The 19,303-nt window shown below is 38.5% G+C and overlaps 1 protein-coding gene across 8 annotated transcripts in view; it reads left to right on the top strand.

Annotated features, from left to right (window-relative positions):
• Positions 1-19,303, top strand: part of PLCB4 (phospholipase C beta 4) — a 182,627-nt gene that overhangs the window by 17,116 nt on the left and 146,208 nt on the right. For 6 of the 8 annotated variants that reach the window (XM_088162808.1, XM_088162806.1, XM_088162807.1 and 3 more), the window contains one exon: positions 2,265-2,324. The exons of 1 other annotated variant lie outside the window; for it this stretch is intronic. The gene's annotated coding sequence lies outside the window, so the exon portion shown is untranslated. Of the gene's footprint in view, positions 1-2,264; positions 2,325-12,419; positions 12,439-19,303 lie in introns of those variants that run through there. One more of the 8 variants, XM_088162809.1, reaches the window with a different exon arrangement.

The following is a 19,303-nucleotide window of genomic DNA, read 5'->3' as shown; positions in this document are numbered from 1 at the left end:
TTTCTTTCAAGCATGAGAAAAATGAAAATGGTAGGGTTTTTATATTTTAGCCTTTACACCCAGCTGTGGAATGAAGAGCAAACCTGAGGCTGCAGTCGCTGTCCATTCCTCCATCAGTTCTCCTGTTACTGGGAATTACAAACTGCTCAGTGTTTCTGTAAGTGAGGCTTCACTCTGGCTCTAAGTGTTTCCCTCAAAGAATTTACAGTCTTGCTGAAAGGGCCACTGGAGATTTTGGACACAAACAGGCTTCTGAAGAAATACTTAACTGGTGAAAAGAGATTTTTGGTATTTGCATAACTAAAAAGAAACTGATTTTCTTCATTAAATTTATGAGATTGTACTCATGTGTTTACATGGAACATGAGAAATTTCAGGGCCCAGTGGCAATTCTGCCCAGAAAGCTGTAGATGATTAAAAGCAGTTGGGAAGCAGGTTCTGTTTCTGGTATGTGCATTAGGAATGGTGGGATGCTCCTGATTCCAGTGGAGCTGGGCTGCATCCGACACTGATGTAACCCTGTTGAAATCTGACCGCAATCTGCAAGAGAACAAAAATGTCTGAGGTGTATCTCTCCTTGCAGACTAACAGAGTAATTTCTGTGCTTGAAAATATCCTTGTCATGTCTTTTTTCCCAGCACAGATGTGTTTTGAACAGGGAGTTTATTTTAGCATGAAGTTGGCTCTAGTTGACCCAGAAGAAAGTGTAAGGATGCTTTTGTGTGAAGCTGCGAAGTCCTGGAGACCCAGTGATATCTTGTCATGTAATTATGAGCTGCTGAGGTCAGTCTGAAAGTACACCAGCAAAATGAAAGAGTTTGAGGCATTAAAAAAAGAATTAAAAAAACCCAACAAACTGCAATCAGTGTGTAGTCTCTTACTAGAAGAGCATGCTGTCAATATTTAATGAGAACAAAGTATGCAGCCATCATCCTCTCAGCATTGCTATTTATGATTTGGAACAACTTCTGTTTTAATAGACGTTTTTGGCAACTTTGGGAGGATTCAACAGAGGAGGAAACTATTTACTTTAACTGCCCTCATTGCTGTAATTGTGATTGCTGTGGTTCTCAGTCCCTCTGGTCTCATTCTCAGGGTGTTTTATGTACCATGAGTTCTCAAAGCAAATGCTAGACCCACAACATGCTCCGGCTTCCCTTGGCTGAGACACTTGTTTTCTACAATCTGTTTCTAATATTGAGATTTTTTTATTCTTTTTTTCTTTTTTTTTTCTTTTTTTCTCATTAAACCTCATAAAACTGAAGATTATCAGGTCAAATTTAATAATGCCTATGCACCCAGTGCATATTGAGATGTTCTCAACTTTAGGCTCCAATTTATTTTTTCTATAAAGGAAGAAAGATGAAGCTTGATGGAAGAGAGAAAACTACAGCTTCTGATCTAATGTGCAGGAGCTCTTGATAGAAATTAATTTGAAAAAGCAACAGTCAATTTCATATTATTTTCAATAATGCTGAAGACACTTGGTTTTTTTTATAAAATACTGTCTCTTATAAAACATGGATTTCTAATCTGAATTTGGATTTGATTTCATTTTTGAGCACTCTTTTGTCATTTTCATTCTTGTTTGTGTAAACCTGCTGAGGGGCTGTTGTGCTTATGTCCATTTTAAGGTCTCACACCTTACAGATGGAAATCAATTGGGTTTGTGCATTTGAAAAAAAGAGGAGTAAAAAGTAACACCACCAAATCAGCCCTGCCCACCTGTGCTGCTCAGAGGTACAGAAGTGTTGGATGGCCCTGTGCTGCCCCTTCCCCTCCAAAGAATGGGAAAGACAGGAGATGTGCATGCTTTCATCCTTCCAAACTGTTGGCAAAAGCAATGGAGGAAATACATTCTAGCACTAATAACAATGGCATAATTTACATTTTACCCAAAGCTGGAATGGTAGAGACCTGATTATATGTCTCCAAATATTTTCCCTGCTCCTGACACTCTTCCATCCTTGGTCTCCATTGTGTTGCTTTTTAGTTTTAAATGCTTGGAAGAAGGGGTGCCATGTGTTTGTGTGACCTGCAGCTATGATGCTTCTGCTTAAATAACAGGAGTTTCAAAATAAAATTAACTTCAAACAAAAACTTACTGAGCACTCAGCATTTGTTTGCTATAGTGTAAATATTCTGATCCATAAGGAGAAATTGTTTCTAGGGGGAAAAGAAGGTCTTGAAGTAGTTTACTGTGATTTTATTAGGTAATTAAATATGAATATGCACAATTAAGGCTTTTTTTTTTTTAATTTAAGGGAAAGGAAGACATTTTCTACAATGTGAATTTCTACGGAACAATTTCTGATTTTCAAAAGGTATGCATTTTCTGTTCTTTCAGCATTTTAATTCTGTTTTTTACTAGATTATCTACTTCATGTTTAAAATATGGTTTACTATTGCAATGCTGTACTGTTCATATCAGTAGAACGAAAAATGTGTTCTGAAAAAGCAGCAGTTGGGGTTCATGAGAGGAGAGAAGTTATTAGAAATTTAGGTCATAACTGCAAAGTCAGAGGATGCTGTGCTCTCCTGAAAACCAGATATCCTGACATTAAGGAAGTGTGTGTATGTGTGAGCTTGATCAGACACAGGCAGATGAGGGTATTCCAAGTTCTCAGAGGCCTTATCTGTTTGAAGTCTAACATCCTGGAAAGTATGGATGAGTAGAAATTGTTCTTTTGTGTGTCCCCCCTCAGGCCCAATAAACTCCAGTGATAACCATTCCTAAACAGCTGCAAAGTCAATTTAAGTTCTGGAGTCTCTGTGTTCTAGCAGATTCTTCTCACCTTATATCTGTGGAGAAGAAGTTTTTTACTTTTTTTAAGTACTCAGGGATGGGTCACTTGCATACCAATTTATGTTCTCTTCCTAGGCTGAGTGAAGTTTTATCCACCCCACTGGCATAAAGGATTCTTACCCTATTGGCTTCTGCTGTGTGAAAACTACTTTTCCTCTAGAAGCACCAAGCTGGCACAAAACTTCAATTGCTTTAGCAATCCAGGCCTTGAGCAGGCTCAAAAAGTTGTTGTGGCAAATGTTAGTTTCTGGCTAATCCTGACTGAGACCTCAAGCTTAGCTTAGCTAAGTTCTTTGATTCCTGTCCTACTGCACAGGCACAGAGCAGGGCACAGACCTCATGCACTACTCTTACTGAGATTTCTGGAAGTGATAATGATGAGATGATGCATTTGCTTTTTGCTGTTCATCTAAAACCACACCTAAATTCTTATGAGAATTCCCTGATGTCATCTGAAATGAAATCATGTGAGAAATCTCAGATGAGGATTCCAGTTGTTGATGGATTTGCTCTAAAGGGATCTTTAGTAGGAAAATTTCATTGCAGAAAAAGTCATTGACACCAAAAGATGTGGTTGTGGTGTTTATCTAGAATTGTAGAATTAGAAGTAATGGTACAAAGGCTGTAGGCAGTGCTCTACCTATCCTACCTTGGCCTTACAGACTTGTTTTCCTTGTTTTTCACTCCTGGATTGTTAGGTTATCCATGTAGCATATGCCACAAGCATTTGGGAATCTGTTGCACTGTGACCTGGTGTTCTGTCACAGTTGGTTTGTTTATTTGTAATTGATAAAAATAATTCTCTGTGGGCACAAGTACAGTTTAAAATAATTAAAAAAGAAAAAATAAGCCTACATTGCACAGAAATAGCTTTCTTGGAAAGTAGAAACTTCTGTAAATATCTTTGTAGAGCAATGGTCTGAAAATACAGATATAGCTGAGTTATCCAGGTGCAACAGCAGAAATCTTACTAGTAAGAGACTTAGAATGAATTCCCATTAATGGCAGAGCTATTGGTGCATTTGTTAAAATTAATAAAGGAATAGGAGATGAATGGGTTTAGCTAGAGTGTCTGTTACATTTCATGCTTTCAAAATAAGAGTAAATATTAGAGGGGAAAGCCCCTTTGGAGTTAGTGAAGGAGGATAGGGATGCTGATTTTCATTCTACACTGGATCCTCTCTTTAACCATTTAAACAGCATGAAGAGGGATATGCCATAGGCTTTACACAGCATCCTGAAAGTCAAAGACCTCAAAAACTTTGGGGAAAAAGGAACAGCAAATTTCAGAACTTCTGAATTTTTGCATCAAGTAAATATGAAGAGAACTTGGCTCAATAATAAAACAAAAGTAGCCCCAGGCAGTGACAATTTGTACAGCCAGTTTTAGGGTCTGTGAACAGCATGCTGCAGTTAATATTGGTTGCATTGAGGATGCCTGGGAGAGGTTTTCTGGGTAGAAGCCTGTTAAAATATCATACTGTTAAAGATTAAATGGGGCCATTCTGTGCTCTCCTGTGTTTCATTACAGTGTGATTCCAGGCAGTGTTTCTTCAGGAGATGAGGTCAGGCAGTGCATCCTTAAAGGTTTATTCTGTTTACATAGTGGTGGGTGGGAGGACAGGGCTGTGCAAATGGGAGATGGTGCCTTTATCATAACACATCATTTACCTGTAATCATGTTCCCCTTAGGAGAGCATTAGTCATGTTATTGAATAATCAGGAGCTGCAGGAACTTTGACCCCTCTCCTAGTCTGAAAGAGGTTGAGCTGAAGGGAAAAGGAGCCAAAGAAAGTCCTTTAAATAAACGAGGGTTTCCAGCACTGTTGAAAGGAGGGAGGGCTGAATCCCTGTTCAAGTATGTAGTGAAAAACTGGGCATGATGTTCACTGGGCATTTCTGATTGGAATAATAATTTAAAACAATGTACTGTCCATCACAGCTCACTGATTTTATTCATCAACACTTCAGAGCTGATTTTTTGTGGAGGTGAAATAAGATCTCTGTGGTATATTTACAGAACTGCAGACTTTTTTTTTTGGTGAAGGACAGAGTCTGAATATTTGGCACGTGCATTTTTGATTAAATTACCTGTGCTCCTGTGGGTACTTGTGTGTAACTGTATCTCTGAGTTGGGGAGCTAAGAGCAGCATTCCTTGGCCAAACCTTGATGAAGTTCTCTCTGTGTAATCTGCCTGCTGCAATCACAGAAATATTTTGCACTTGTTTTTCTTGTGCCAGGGTGGAACTCTCACACCTACTGAGCATGATTTAGGATGGATTTTAGTCCCAAAGTATTTGCTGCCTGGTCATTATAAGGGGCATGGTGACTGGTCCCAAATGTAAGTAACAATTTATAGGGGAGATAATAAAGGGACTTGTTAGGGACCAAAGACCTTGGCTCAGATTGCTGTTGTCAAAATAAAGAGGTTTTCAATCTTAGCTTTAGACTTCTTCATGTCCCTGAAAACACAGCAATTAACGTATTTTGTGGGGGTATTTTCTACTTGAGCTGGATTTTGCATCCTTTTCAGCCATGAAACCCCCAACTGTTCTCTTAATCAAGTCCATTGAATCCTATAGCCTATCTGATTCTTTATGCATGTTATCTCTGTCTTCTGGAAACTGAGGTTTTTTAGGTCTGAAAACTTATCTGCTGTTCATAAGCAACATGCATAGCTTACTAAGGTGGGGTATACACTGAGTTTCCCTTCAGATGGCCAATGTTTTCTTTATAATAAAGTTCTCTTATTCTTAGCACATTTCTAGGTCAGGAATGCTTAAAATATCTTTGGTCATTAAAACTTGGAGTCAACAGTATAAAACAAAAATAGAGAGGCAAAAGAAAAATAAATGAAGCTTACTGCATCCAGATGAAGTATTGTTTTCCAAATATTCCCTGCTGCTTGTGATCATGTTGTTGTCTTCGTGCTCTCCTTTGGAAAACTGTTCTGTTTAATTACAGCTAAATCCAGCTTTGTGCAGACATTTATGTGAGAGAAGTGAGCATGGAAGGGGCAGAAAATGTATATAGTGGTAAAAGTCTCAGCCTGAGAAAGATTGTTGGTTTAGAGAGGAGGCAGAGCTCTGGGAGCTAAAAAGCAAGTGATAACAAAAGCATACTGATAATTTATGGCAGTTGTGACTGTCTCAGTTTTCAGGTTCTCTGTAGTTTCATGTACATTTAAAGTGGCAGCTGTGATAAAGAAAATAGAGGCTGGGAGTGAGAATGGAGACTCATTTTGTGTCTCTGGATGCTTGTTCACACCAAAAGCCTGTGTGAGGGGTGGATCAGGGACTGAGCTGGCCCAAAAGTAGACCTGAGAAAAAACATTCTAAAAGGTCATTTAAAAAGTCATTTAAAAGGTCATTTGCACCTTTCCATATTTAAGAGGGTCTTAAAGATGAAAATGCTTTTTAGTAGGGTCATGTGACAGGACAATGGCTTTGAACTGAAACTGGGTATATTTAGGTGAGACTTAAGGAAGGAATTTTTTACAGTGAGGATGGTGAAAAACTGGGACAGGTTTCCCAGTTAGACTGTGGGTGTCCCATCCCTGGAAACATTCAAGGTTAGGCTGGGTTGGTCTCTGAGCAACCTGGTCTAGTTGAAGATGTCTCTGCTCATTGAAGGATTAGATGACCATTTAAAGGCTCTTTCCAACCAAAAGTATTCCATAATTCTGTGGTTTTTTTAAAAAATATGAGTCAGTTTTTATTTTTTCTGCCAGAGCAAAAGTTAATGGTGAAAGAATGAGTGACTGGTGGACTTGTGGAGAGGATTCCAATGTTTACCATACTGCTGCCTCAAATTGGTCTGTGGTAGGTCTGTCTGAAACCATGCCTGAATCATCAGACATTCAAATGCAGAAAAAGGGAGGAAACAAACCTTGGCTCCTGTAAATTTTAATTGTTTATGATAAGAGTTGTCTTAGGCTGAGAAAGGTTGTTTTCTTTGTCTGTACATTTTTTGTAGTGACTGCCTTGTAAAACTGTCCCTGGAAAGATTTATCTCCCATTCCCCAGGAAGGAAAGAATATTTGCTGTTTTTTGAAAAGATTATATAAAGAACTAAGTCACAGTATTGTTTTATTCAAAATTTCTATTTCATCAATGTCTGAAGTTAAACCTTCTTCTTTTAAAATGTGTGAAGTCCTGTTATGGTATCCTAAAGTGCAAAGTATGGGAAGAACAGTCAGAAAACAAGAGACACAAAGTGGCACCGTGTACTGTTTGGCCTCAATAAAACCTGAAGGAAGTGAGGTTCTTATAAACCATTTTGTTCCTTGCAGGTTCAGCTCTCTAAGACATATTGGGGTTCTTTTTGGCTTCCCCTCTCCTCCTTTTCTTTTTTTCTGGTTGTTTTCTTAGAGGATTGTATTGGATCCAGGAGCAAAGCAGAGCACAAGAGTCTGCTGTAATTATCCAGCAGGACTGTGTGTCTGGAAATGGAGACAGTGGAGTAGAGGGGAGTGGAGGAAAGGAACTTTTCCCTTTCTTGTTCCTCAGCCTACCCAAAGCTGGAGGGTAGTGGTGGCAGAGATGCTGAGTGACATTCCCACGTTCCCAAGGGACACCACTGCAGACAGATCAGTGGGGTTTTTGCCACTGACTTCAACTGAGGCCAATTACGAGAGAAATGGAGAGTGAAAGAATAAGCGGGATGATCTGAAAAGTATGGGGAGAGCTGCGAGATAAAGGAAGCAAGGTAGCAAAAGTGGGAAATGTCATAATAAAACTGTCAGATACAGGAAATACCTACGTGGTGGGAAAGAAAGCAAGAGGTCATGCACAGCTGAGTTTGGACAAAATGTTTTATTCATTTCTGACTCTCTTCTTCTGTTGAAACTATCTGCCAAGACCTACTATTGATACAGCAAGATTACTGGCCTGTTGGATGCTCTCTTTTAAACTGATGTGTCTTCTTATGTGACATGAATAGTGCATTCATCTTTAACCCTTACTGTTTTCTGGCAAAGCCAAAAAGGAAAATTACTAAATTATTGCCAAAAAATGCATTGTATTTTGAAGGGATTCTTATTCCAGTATTTTCAACTACTTTAAACTGTAAAATTATGGAAAAATTCAGAGGGATGTTTGCTCTAACTGCTTTTGTGCTCTGCTACGGAGGAGCAATGTTTGGTTGAATGTAAAAAATTAAATCTATAAACAGATACTAATCAAAGACAAAACTTCTCAGTATCTTCTGTCTTTCCCAGAGCTTTCTTTTTTCTACTGTCATATGTTACCTGTTGTAATTTTGCTCTTCAAGGGAGTATTGCAGTAGAGAACAGGGTTTCTGTGTGTGTGTGTGCTCCACTGCAGCTGCCTACCCAAACAAATCCCTTTTGATCACAGTACCTGTAAAAACTGCAGGCTGACAAGGTGGCACGTGCTCTTCCACATCAGAATGATTTGTTGGAGGCAATGGAAATACCTGTGGCAAATCAAATTGATATTCAAAACTTCATTTATAATTGTGGTTATGATGATTTCCTCTTTCTCTGTGTACATATTTGGGATCTACTAAGTGTAAGTTTTCCAAGCTTGACAGGTTGCATAAGCCAGAAAAGTAGGAAATAACTCCCAAAAGAACTGCTGCCAGATCTCTGAAGCACGTATTGAGCTGTTTGATCTGAAACACAATGTGTAAGAGGTGCTGTGCCAAGTTGTGAAAGGTACAGTATGTGGAGTGATGAGACTGCTGTCTGGTTATTTTCTGTACCCAAAGGGGAAAGACAGACAAATAGGAAATGTTATTTATTGCTTAATGACACACATGCCACTTTTCAGTTGTTTGTATTTTAGCTGTTGTTTCTTCCTCTCAAAATTAATAAGACATGTTAAACGTTAGAATGAAAAGTAGCAAGCAAATCATAACTGCAATTTTTGCTCTTTGATCTGTACCAGACTGAGAATTCAGATAGTAAACATGACCATTATGAGATCTTTTGCAGTCTGGGTTAGCAGCTGGAGGACTTCTCTGGAACTGCTGTAGATACTACAAGTATTTCTTGTGTTGATGTACAAACTGCTTTTTCACCATCTGCAGCACCTCTTTCTTGGGCATTTGTAGATTTTTGTATACCTGGAAGACTTTGACCATTTATGCTTGGTCTGCAGTGGGTGTTTTTATAAATGACCTGATGATCAGATTCCTCCCTTACAAAAGAAGCAGCACTTCACTTAGCTTATTATATTAGATATCACATAAGTGTATCCAGCTCCTGGTTGTGAACATTTGGCCATACAAGGCTGTCTACAAGTTTTTTTGGGTCTGTCTGCCTGAAAGCTAATAGGATTCCTTTTTTTTTCTGCAGGCCTTTATGGTCTGCTTTTCTGTCTAGGAAAATAGTAAGCAACTAGCTAGATATTCTGAAAACTCCAACAAATAAACTTCTGTGGTTTAGAATTATTTTTCTTTTGGCCCTTTTCTATATATCTTAATTGAACAATTTGTTGCCTGGATTATATAGAAGCTTTTTTTTCTTTTTAAGTTGTATGTAAACACAGTTGGTGAAATGGGCAGTTTACCCTTTTAAAATATTAAGCAGTTTGAGGCCATTTCCAGGTGTGTATTTTGAAGGAAATCAGAGGCTTTCCACTGTTCATCACTGATTTATCAGCATGGAGGCTCCTCTATTGTCACACATAATCTGGAATCAGTTTTTTCATTATTAATACTCCTCTTTTCTGTGTTAATTTGCACTGAATTTGCTGTGAAAGTGATGGTGTATTGGTGGCAGGGCAGTTGTCATGTCCTCTGCCCAGTAGGTGTGTTCAGCAGTTTTGGCTTGGCTGTGCTTTCCCTGTCCCTCCTTTTCCTGGCAGTTCACACGAGCTGGCAGCAGGTGACACAGGACAGCAGGTGACACAAGAGCAGGAGATGAGGCCACTGAAGCCACTGCCTGTTGTACTTGTGGCTGCAGCAGAAGGTGTTTTGTTTTTTTTTTTTTTTTTTTTCCTTTAAGAACATGAGGTTTGTTTCCTTATCTTGAGTATTTTTGCTAGCAATTGATGTGACTTGATATACACAATGTGAATTCGAGTCAAGTGTTAAATGTTAAAACAGCTTCCCACATGTGTTGGTTTCCTGCCAGGGAAAGAAATACAGCAGAAATGCTGTATTTAACCACAAATCAAACGTTTATTATTGTTGAAAGAATGACCTGACAAGGATAGAGCTGGACTAAAATGTACAGGTTGTATTTCATGGAAGGGGAAAAACTTTATTAATATTTGAAGAATGGCTTTAATTAGTCTGACTGTTGGTAGGTGTGTTCATTTTCTCAATGTACATCTGATATAGCATTTTTCACCAACTTATAATTGGCAGTTTCCCATAGGAAATAATCATTATTGGTATTATAAAAGCACTTTGTATCTATCACATTTGGGAAATGAAAGTTTTGCAAAGGTCAGAATAAAGTGTGCCCCCAATTATGCTAATAACTCATACCACAAATGATCCACCACAAGGTTTAATAGCTTGGTAGTCCTCTTTAGATTTTCTGAGAACAGGAAGAATTAATATTACATTTTGACACTTTACAGAAAGGTGAAAAAAGTTCTCTTCCTTCTCTCTAGCTTTGGAAGTTTGTACCTGAACTCTCTTAGTTGCTTGAGGATCTTGAAAGTTGGGTGAGTTTCAGTTAGGATTTTTTTGGGTTTTTATTAAGAATTCATTTAAGAAGCATTTTGGTCTTCACACTGAAGTTTTGTTTTTTTTTTTTAATGATCCCATACTTGCATGATATGTAGCATGTTTTGACATTTGGAGTAGTCTATAAGTTTTATTCGGAATTTGACAATAATTTCAATAGACTGATTCTTTTCCTAGATTGCTGAAGTAATTTAAATTAATAACTTGGTAGGAAATATTAAAAGTTATTAAAAAACCCTCTTAAAAAAAAATTACTGCAAACTAAATTTTAATTTTCACCTGCCAAAAAAAGGGAAAGAAAATCCATAGTTTCCTATGAGGGCTATTGCATACCTGCATTCAACACCAAATATTGGAATGACTAAACCATCCAGAGGTTTTCCAAATGTCACAACAAATCTCCAGGATATAATTAGTTAGAAATTATTGGATACTGAGTTTTCTTACTTGTGTAACATATCCACCAGAGAGATTTCCTTAGAACCAAGAGTCTGTGTTGCTTGAAATGGCTTTTTCTATTTGTCATTTTGAGGCTAAAACATTACTAAAAGACAACATGGAATGATTTACTCCTGAGAGTGATTATCCTAATACATCCACAGCTCCTGTGCATCTCTTGAGTTGTTAAAGAACCCATTAGGAGAGCAGTCTGAAAGCTAACATTTGCAAATGTCTGCAAATTGAATTATAAATGTCTCTGGTAAACAAAATATTTGCTGCACTGTGTCAGTTCCACTTCGAGGTCTGGCTGTACCAGGTATGTGGGGTTTGTAAGATGCTTTGGGAAGATAGAAAAGGCAATGAAATAAAAGCTCAGTTGCACTCATCTCACAGGGTTTTTTAAGTGCAGAAACATTTTTCATTGCATTCTTCACTTGAAACTATTGTCCCTTTTCCAGTGAAGTGTTTTCTGTAAGCTTTACTTAAACAGAGATGCAGATGGTTTATGACTCCTTTTAGAGGAGCTGTAAATGAGGAATATTGACAAGCCTGGCACTGAAATAGGAGGCTGTTAGAAATTTGCTTACCCTGATTTTATGGGCTGCACTAGGAAAGCTGCTGCTTCTACTTTACTGGAGGTGTTGTTTTGCTGCTTGCAGCAATTAGGGCTATAGCAAGACTGCCTTCATAAAATATCTCTTACAGAAATGTTCCTTTAGGACAATTTTTCAAGAAGCATTGCCAGCAAGGCCTTTCTTGCACAAACCTTTCTGTATTGAGTGTGTTCTGGTGCAGTTGACCACATGTGTAAATAAAGAGAAGGACAAGAGCAGGCTGTTGGTAGACTTTAAACTTCAGTCTTGGTTTTGTCCTTCTGGGAATAATGTTTTCTGTTTTGGCATTTCTCTATTTTTCCATTGTCAGCTGCAAGAAATACTTAATACTCAGTGCAAAGACTCTTTGTCTTGGCTGTTTTTTTATATTCAAGTTCTCTCCACAGGCAGATTACTCTTTTTCAGCTTAAACACCTCAGTTCATTGAGGGGACATTAACTCCAGTCAAGCTGTTTTTACCTAGAAGATTATTTCTATGCAAATGTTGTGAGGAAGTGACAAAGGCACATATGTCAAACCTACCTGGTGAAACTCATACACATGTGATTCCATCAAAGATTCTGTTTTTCATAACTTCCTCCAGACTTCATGGTACAGTCCAAACACGTTTTCCAGAGCAAATCCTAAGTTTGGAGTATGGGGCATGCAACAGAAGGTAAAATTGAGGTCCAAAAGCAGTTTTATTCAGCATATGTAGTGAAGTACATGGCAGTATTTCTATTTGATTAGGTGTGCACTGCACTCCTTACTCAGCTATGGTTTCGTTAAATGTTCAAAATGATGTGGATTTTATTCCATAGCTATGTGAACAATTAAATCCTCTGAATTTTTTCTGACTGTCCTAATTATTTTTTTTTCCATCTGAAGCTTTGCTAATGCAGGTCTCATCACTGCTCACTCTGCCAGAGAGTCAGGTATGTCTCCTGATGGTACTTGTGCTTTTAGACCAATGGGGACAAAGTGATCCAGTTTTTCCTTCCTTCCAGGTACAATTATGGGTCTCAATATAATAAAAATAAAATGATTGAATATCTACAGAGGTTCATATGGCATATTTTCCATTTATTTTAAGTTGGGAAGCTAAAATATCTTAATTGACAATCCCATAAGGTTTATTTTTTATGAGCTCTCTTTTCTCTCTGCGGTTTTACATTTTCAGGGTATTGCTAATTCTGTAAATTTAGCTATCAGTGTATTGTAATTTAAGGCCAAATCCTTCTCACAGTTGAAAGAAAAAATTGAATGGTTTTATTGGAGTAGAATCAGATTTAAGGGGCAGAGCCTGAATAGTTTTTAATTATTCTAATCCCTGGACAGCTTTTCAGCCAGGACACTTCACAGGCACTAATAACATTTTATACCAGTTGAGTTTCCCCCGATGTAAAATATAAAGATCATGAGTTTGCTGTATAGCCTGCTAACATCAGTGGGACCAGTTTTTCTAGTTGCATTAACAGGCTCTAAGAAAGAAGCAGTATAAATTTGTATTGTGGTGGTTTTGTGGAGTTTTTTTTTTACTTGTTGTTTTTCTTTTGATCTTTCTTTCCCATGGGTCACTTCAATTTATTAACTTAGTTGGTAACTGTTGATATGATCAGGTTTTTTTTCACAAGGTCTAGCAGCTCCTGTGGCAGGTTGTGGTTGAAATGCTTTATTTTGGTGCTTGAGTGTCTCATGTTCATATCTCATACTGATGTAGGAAAGCAGAGCATCAGGAAAGTGATGCTGGTCAATCACTGCAATGAATTTCTTCTTAACAAGTAGTTAATTCTTTAACCAGGCAAGTGTTGCCCCTGCCATTCCCACTCCAGTTGAACTGAGCAATTTCAAAAAGTGGCAAAGTTTTGTTTATCAATCAGCAAACAAATATGAATAGAAAAACTGTGGTAGGACACAGTACTGTGGTCATGGGTTGGGGGTTTGTGTGACTCTAACATGCCAAATTAATATTTCCGTTTCTTGAAAGATATGAAGAAATGTGTCTCAGGATCTTACCTCGAATTTAGCATGGTTGCAGATAGTCTTGCTGTTCTCTTCTCCATTTGGTATGAGAAGAAATTTTTATAATCTGCTTTTGTTTCAGAGAACCCTGGATTTGCTCAGTAGCAGAAAACACCAATAATTGTGAAAGCTGTTTTATATCCTCTTGTTAGGTGGCAAAGGAGATTTTTCCCTTTCCATGCATGTGCAGAAGGACAAAGAGAAGTTCCTTCCCTGTGGCTTCTCTAACGAGTTCTAATACAAAGCTAAGCTTGTTGAACCAAGCAAATCATGTGGTCACTTCTTTTTAACCCTATTCTGCTTTTAGCAAGGGGTACAAAAGTGAATAATTCATTTATTTGCTACTGTGACAACAGATGAAATTCCTGATCTTTTAACGTGAATGGGAGCATTGCTCTTCCAGTTTGGGATGCCAGCATTTCACCAGCTGTGCCTACTGGCTGCAGAAGTTAAAACTAATTAAAAGCTAATTCTAGATTACCACTGGACTGATGCTGGTGGAAGTAGTTCTTGGCCTTGTCATGGATAAAGTGCTTTTCATCACAAGTGGATTCTTCTCTCTGGTTTTTACTGACCACTGCTGCTACATGATGGTTGTTTAGCCCTTTTGCAGTGAGTTGCTTTCCCATACTGTATTAATTTGCTTTTTGAATTATGGGAGATGTTACAGGCCACTCCCAGGGAGCACTGAATTAAAGCATTCCTGCAGGATTGCTGGATGACAGGGTAGAGCAGTGTGTAGGTCAACATCTTTTGGAATCGCTGGGGTAGATGTGTTGGACCACAACAGTCAGCCTTCAGAACTAAATTAAGGGCCAGCAAAACACAGAGTTCCTTCAAAAGTCCAAAACAACTATGTGTGTTTGAATAGGTTTTGTTTCTGGAGACATAAAAAGAGATCTTCCACACCCAGACAAGTACCAAAGATACAGCATTTGCCATGCCAGCTAAAGAGTGTGAAAGGGAAACCCTTGTATCTTATACCCCTTTATTTTGATTTTTGTGCTGATATTCAACTTACAAGTGGTTATGATAAAAAAATCTAACCATGGCATGTACCATTTTGTACAGAGGAAGGAAATACAGTTTTTAATTTTTTTTTTAACTGCTAATGATTAATGTTTCTTGAAAATAACTCAAACCAGGACACATCAAACCTAAAATGGAGAGCTTTGAATCTCTGAGTGGGTTGTCTCATGTTCAGCTCCTGTCTTGCAGTAGTTCCATATATGTGTGAGTATGACAGGTAGAGAAGGGCTGAAAATGAAACTCATGCATCCTTATTGATGGAGGGAATAAATGCTGATCTGCAAAGACTCTCTTTTATGTAGATCAGAGGAAGAAAGATGTAATGTGGTGTGTGTATATATGTATATATTTGTAAAAATGTGCTTGTGACCCATGATCTGGTTTTTTCCTCAAGTCCACAGTGTCTCAGATGTGCATCTGAGTTTTGTGTGTGGATAAGGGCCCTAGGGGTTATTGTGATGCTCCTGCCATTTCCTTTGCCCTTTGTCTCTTTGCTGACAGATGCAAACATCTCTCTCTTCTTTCCTCAGTTTCCCCTTTCTTCTACAGCAGCATCAAAGAATAGGATGTGCTCTTTCCACAGAGGCTCCTTGAATATTGTGAGGCTGAAGGATATTTAGTAGTCAAAGAGGAAGATCTGGGAAGTTTTACTTCAAATAATATTTGGCTAATATGGAAGAAAATGTGTAGTGCAGGCTGAAGCAGAAGGAGCTGTGGCTGGTCAGGTGTTAGCATAAAGGGAGTGTGGTTCAGTGGCTGATGGTTTCCACAGTATTTCAGTTGTTCCAAGGTATGATTTCTTAAAAGCTTCTTTTGGCAGCACTTAAAAGTTCCCCCTTATAATGCAGGAGAAGACAAAAGCCTCTTGGAGGCTGGCCATAAGGTTTGTTGTACCCTTTTCGTTTAGAAAGAAATGTAAATTTGTCTGATACTATAAAAATCAACTTTGTGTCATGTAAGCTGTTCCCTGTTTGGCGTGGATGGAAAATTCTCAGTCAGTGGCAGGTAAGGTCAGCATGAACACAGCCTGCTCCCTAAATAATTTATCATTGATGTGATGTTTAGTTCTGTACTCAAAAATAAACAGGCACATTCCTTTTTTTGTTTACATGGAGATTTAGAAATAGTTATATTGCCCTTCATTCTTCTAGGTTTTATTAGAAAAGACATTGAAGACAAATGGAACAGTGACAAAGCTAATAATAGGTCTCTTATGGAATGTGATTTATTTTGCCAAACTAGAGCATTTTTACATCCTTGTGCTTTTAGGCTGACTCTTCTGTAAAAGTGGGAAAAGGGCAGTACAGAGATTTGATTTAGATTTTATTTCAGCTGTGCTGAGTCAGAGTTGCTTGTTGTTTTCTGTGAGCTGCATGTATAGTTTTTATGGTATTTCTATATTACTTTTTTTTGAGTTGAGATTAACTGCTGTTTCTGCTTTTCCTTCAGTCGTGAAAGATCCCTAGAGATGTTCTGTCCAGTTTGCATGGTTTCCTTCTCAGTGTTTATGCTTAAATGTGTGTATGTTCTCATCTGCAGTTACAGTTCTCATGTCAGGTGTCAGAATGGACTTGGGTCCACTCTGTAAATCAACAGGCAAAATGCTGGAGCCTCAGGAGCTGGGAATGGGGCCCACTTGTGCAGGTTGCTGTACCCTACAGAGTTTGGTTTATTTGGTTTATATCATCACTTGCATGATGCTCACATTGTGTGTATGAGAGATTTCACGAGTATTTGCTCAAGTAATTTTTAAGATGAAGTACTTCCAAGGGCAGGATGGCAGCTCTTATCTTCAGAGTCCTTCCAGTGCTCCTGGCACAACAGGAACATGGAGCTGGCTATGAATAATTGAATGTCAGTGATTAGAACTTTTATTAAAATAGGAAGGTACAGTGACTGTGTTTTCTGCTCATTGTCTCTGTTCTAGCTGTTGTTCCTCAAAGTAGTGCTCATGTCTGACAACTGAAAGCTAAATCTCTCTTACTTCCCTTTGTTATTACATTTCATCCCACACAGTAGTGGCATCCCACAAATGATAATTGCCATGGATAGAAATAGTCTGCAGCAATAATAAGCATCAAAATACCCGTCCCCAGCCTGTGCAGCTCTTTGGAAATCCGTGCAGTGTGGTTCTGGATTTCCTTCCTCTCCTCCTCTCATAAAGGAGGGATTCACCTTTTCAAATATAGAGCAGTAACCTTCTTCTCCCTCCTCCTACTTCTCTCAATTATCAGGTGTGCACTATATCTAATTTTAAATTAACTTGTCATCTTACATCCCATCTGTAGGGGTTTACAATTTTAAACCAATTGCCTTTGAGGTGACTTTATATACTGTTCCATTAACATATACATATCAATTCTAGGGCACTTACAGGCTACAGAATAAAATCCCCTCTTGAGCAACACATCTTCAGGGAAAAGAAGTAGCTTGCATTTGATTTGCTATCAAATGAGAGCTGTGATATGTCAAAACCTAACACTGAGCAGGGCAGTTGAATGATTTGAATAATCGTTTTAATACAAGACAATTTAGGGTACTCTTAGTCTAGATACTAAGTAAAAGATGAATTTTTTTCTTATTTTAGTAGTGTTCCATTATCCATGGACATTGCAGTACAACATAGGAGAGAGTGAAACTATACTTGCCTGAATTTGTGAGTTTATGCATGACCACTTCTCCATGAAAGCATTTTAATGTTGCTTTTATTAAAGAATTACATAAATAAAATGATGGGAGCTTAGATTGTATATGAGACCGTCAAACCCCTGGATTTTGTGTTGTGTATCACGTTGTCAGCAGTGGTGTGATTCAGAGTGCGACGCTGCTGGGCTCACACTGTCTCAGCTGCAGGAAGGGCACTATTCCCACTTGGCTCATGGTGCAGAGGCAGCTGTCACCTCGGGCAGGAAGGAGCTTTCTGTGTCTGGAAAAAGCACTATTCAATTTTATACTGCAACCCAAAGTCTGTGCTTCATTCTTTATCCTGAGGAAAACAGCGTTAGTGGTGTGATACAGAAAAGTCACTTTCCTCGGGAAAAGACATTTTTCTTCCCTTTTCGTGCTGCTACAGCTGTAGTTCTGCCAGCAAAGATGAAGTGATTTGGCTTTCCAGGGGTTGTGACATAACTGATGGTTTCTTTTACAGCAAAGGAGAGCCTCCCTTGCACTTGTGCGACATAAGAACTGAGACATGAGAAACTCGAGTACCAAAAATCGGCAGGTCTCTAGCCCAGTCCCATTAGCCTGCAGGCAGCTGCCCCTGGCAGGCTCCCTATCAGAGGAAAAGCAGCTCAGTGCTGAGGGGTCACTTGGAAACAGCAGCCAGGAATCAGGAACAGCAAAGGGAAGACAGGGGAGAGATGAAAGAGTTTGGCAGAGTGAAGGCAAGGGACGGTGGCAGCTGTGGCAAATACCTGTGTTTGGGTAGCAGGAAGACTGGGGGTTATTTACCTCCAAGTAGCTACAAGAAGCTGATGGCAGATCGGCCATAGTTTGAACATACCTTTCAGGAATTTATTATTCAAGCCTTATTTTCAAAGACAAATACAGGCAAATGCTGTATCTTGGAATCAAAGGGAGTAAAGTGCAGTGAAATGTCAGGTTATTGTCTCAGAAAGAGACCGAGCCTCCGAGGCACACAGACCACGCAATGTGCCAGAGGCAAACCTGCAGAATGAACTCGGGGAGGCTCTTTATCTCAGTGGCAGTGGAATATTTGCCACAGCTGTGCTGTAATAGCTGGATCTGGTTTTATTTTGTGATGGGGTAAAAAGGCAAGCAGGAGGTGGCAAAAAGAATTGTAAAACTGGTAGAGAAAATAAAGCTGAACCGTTTTGGAACTCAATCTTTTTTTTCTTTTTTCGCCCTTTTAAAAAAAAAAATTAAAAATTTCAAAATGTAAACCAAAATATCCTTTCAGTTAATTGCAGTGTGTAGCAGCCAGCTCTGCCTATGGAAGGGTAGAGGAGGGTGGAGGTCTGGTAAAACTTTTGCTCATTTGGCTCAGCTCTCTCCTTGCTGCTTCCTACCCGACTGCTGTGCTGCAGTCACAAAGGCTTTGTCTAAAAATCCTTTCTTATGCTATTTCTTTGCTTATGGCTTAAGGAAAGTAAAATCTCTAACCATACAAACGTGCTCCACATTAATCCAGTGTGCACAGTAAAGGCAGTCAGTCAGAGAGAAGCCTTGTTCTTGGTATTGACTTCTTTTTAAGTAAATGCATCTATTGGACTGACATTCACCTTTGTGCTTGTGGATACAAGCAAAAATGCTAACTCTTCCATGACACACACAAGTGTCTGTAATAATCCAACCAAGAAAAAACTCAAACCAACAAAAGGTTCCAGAGTATATGTTGCTACAATTTTTTTTAAATCCTAATGTCACCCTATCTCAGAAAAAACTCAACAATGAAACACAAGCTATGTATTGAAAAAAAAAGGTTCTAAAAAGTAAATAACTCCCACCTTGGTTTGATTTCCTGCCCCACTGCCTTGAGTTGGATAAATAGTATGTTGCCCAGATGAAATACAGATTCTTTATTCTAGAAGGGAGAAGGAAAAAGAAATAAAACATTTTGTTATATCTACTTGTATAATCTCTGTGTATATCTTACCTGCAAACAGCACCCATCCATATGGGTATATAGAATATATAACATTCAAAAATATTTATAAAATAAAATTAGAAAAATTTACTTAGAATAAGAGTTAAACATGGGGGCTTGTATATAGTTATGTGCATGCA

This window comes from Sturnus vulgaris, chromosome 3, assembly GCF_052056855.1.
Source record: "Sturnus vulgaris isolate bStuVul1 chromosome 3, bStuVul1.hap1, whole genome shotgun sequence".
Classification (NCBI taxonomy): Eukaryota; Metazoa; Chordata; class Aves; order Passeriformes; family Sturnidae; genus Sturnus; species Sturnus vulgaris.
The sequence above is the reverse complement of the archived record's forward strand: the minus strand, read 5'-3'. Positions and strand labels throughout refer to the sequence as shown.